The 2,514-nt window shown below is 52.3% G+C and overlaps 1 pseudogene; it reads left to right on the forward strand.

The window, feature by feature from the left end:
- The first annotated feature begins 661 nt into the window (after nucleotides 1-661).
- LOC142574537 (putative ATP-dependent RNA helicase DDX5 pseudogene) lies at nucleotides 662-2,110 on the forward strand (annotated as a pseudogene).
- The last annotated feature ends 404 nt before the right edge of the window (nucleotides 2,111-2,514 follow it).

Raw genomic sequence — 2,514 nt, forward strand, 5'->3', positions numbered from 1 at the left:
GAACCAGCTACGAACGTTCTGCGAAGTGAATCAGTGCGCTACCGTTTGGTAAACGACCACATCTGAATTACAGATTATTTTTTCGCGGCCACCGGATTAACGCTGAGGAGCTCTTCTTTGACATCATGAAAACAGCAAGTGAGACAGCGTATCGGTTAAACGTGTTGGCCTTCGTGAAAAACTACTCTCCTGTTACGTAGGCCCATATCGCGTGGTCCACCAAGTGACCAATGTCCCCTATAATATCGTTCTACGCATGCCCACTATGTCCCCTGCTGTGACAACCAGTGAGATCGTCCACATTTCCGGACTCAAGCCTTACTACTCTTACGCAACTTTAGATATTTAACAGCACTGGGATGGCGCTTTTACCGCCAGGGAGGGGGGGTCGGTGGGGGGAGGTCAGTTGTATTACGATACGATCCACAGATGCTCAAGGGAAGAGCCGCCGGGAGAAAAACCTCATTGTTTTTGGTTCTTCAAGATTTAGATGCACACGTAAATTCTTGGTCACTTGTTATCACTCAGTGGGTATGCGCCGCAGTCTATGACATCATAATCACCATCAACAACAACAACGCTCCTAGAACGACCGCCGGGCCCGTACGCCGCCGACGCCGAATGCGCAGAAGACATCCTGTTGAAGGCGGAGAACGAAAGGATGTTCTTCCATGTACCACGGCATGCAGCGAGATCCCGAGGAGACTATCCCGGCAATAAGCTTCGTGATTTCTTTAATGGAGCCAATGCCTACCGGGACAGCCAGGTTGAATGGTTCCTTCGCAAGCCTGACTGGACAAAGATCCGGCTGCAGCCGTTCGAGAAGAATCTGTACGAGGAACACCCGGCCACGACAAGCCGGTCAATGGCCAAAGTACACGCCTACAGAAATGTCAACGGTATATCGGTGAGCGGGAAGAACATTCCGAAGCCCATCCTTGCTCTGGAAGAGTCCAACTTCCCGGACTTCATCGTCAAGAGTATCTTGCGCTCACGCGACCACTCTTTGCCCACGTGCATCGAGGCACACTGCTGGCCCATTGCACTCAGGTGCAGAAACTTTCTGGGTATCGCGGAGACGGGATCACACAAGACGCTCGCCTACCTCCTGCCGGCAGTCATCCACGTCAGCAGGCAGCCGCCCCTGCAACATGGAGATGGGCCCATCGCCGTCGTGTTGGCTCCGACACGAGAGCTGGCCAAGCAGATTCATAACGTAGCCTTAGAATTCGGTGAACACGCCGCATTGCGCAGTGTCTGCGCCTCGAGCGGCGAGCCCAAGGAAGGTCAGTACGACGAGCTGAAGAAGGGCTGCCACATCTGCGTGACCACGCCTAGGCGCCTCATCGACTTCCTCGAGGAAGGCACGGTGAATCTGCGTCGCTGCACGTACCTCGTGCTGGAAGAGGTAGACCGCATGATGGCAATGGGTTTCAAGCCCTATGTCCTCAAGGTTGCCGAGCTCTGCCGTCCGGACCACCAGACGATAATGTGGGTCACATCCTGGCAAAACGAGCTAAGGCCTCTTGTCGAAGACCTGCTCGACGACTACATCGAAATAGAGTTCGGGACCTCGCAGCTACCCGCTGAAGAGAGCGTGGAGATGACTGTCGACCTTTGCCAGGAAGAAGAGAAGGAAGCGAAGCTAGCCCAGCTCTTCGACGACGTGCTCAAGGAGAAGTCAAATAAAGCCGTTGTTTTTACCCACACGAAGAGGAAGGCAGACGAGCTTGCGTGGAAACTGCGACTCCGTGGCTGGTCCGCCATTGGCCTTCACGGCATGAAGACGAAAAAAGAGCGTGACTGGATCCTTTCCATGTTCCGGACTGGTACGTCGAGCGTGCTCGTGACGACGGACAAAGTCGTCCAGGACGTGCTCCTCGAGAACGTGCGTCTGGTGGTGAACTACGACTGTCCGGACTGCTCGGAGCTCTACGCGCGCAGGTCGCGCCACGTCGCGCGTTCAGATGAACCAGGCCTGGTTCACACGTTCATCATTCCGACCCAGCAGCTGTATGCCGCAGAGCTGATAGCAATTTTGGAGGAGGCCAAGCAGCCCGTTAAACCAGAGCTGTACGATATGGTAAAGAAAGATTGTTCTAAACAATGACGCGTTGACGCTGGCGGTCGGCGAGGTGCCCGTGGTGACGGCGGCCCAAGGAAGGAACTCGGTGTCCTGAAGAACCCTCTTAAAATTCCCGCCTCTGCAGAACGGATGGAAGAATCAGCCGTCTATTCATTTAACTTGATGGGATTAAAACTGATATTTTATCAGTTTGTAATTTGTTAATAATGAATGATTGGGCAAGAAATGAAATAAAATTTAAATTTACCATCAAGTCCGAACTAGGTAGGAGTTTCCCCACCATGTAATTTATTGGGACATTGGAGTGTACGTGCTAATCGTGGTAGAAAAAAAAACATGCGCAATCAGACGCCAGTGCTGTCACGAATACCGAGTTAAATATTATTTCTGCAATCGTTCCATTGACACTTCAGTATTTCGAAAATTAT

Source organism: Dermacentor variabilis, chromosome 3 (genome assembly GCF_050947875.1).
Source record: "Dermacentor variabilis isolate Ectoservices chromosome 3, ASM5094787v1, whole genome shotgun sequence".
Lineage (NCBI taxonomy): Eukaryota > Metazoa > Arthropoda > Arachnida > Ixodida > Ixodidae > Dermacentor > Dermacentor variabilis.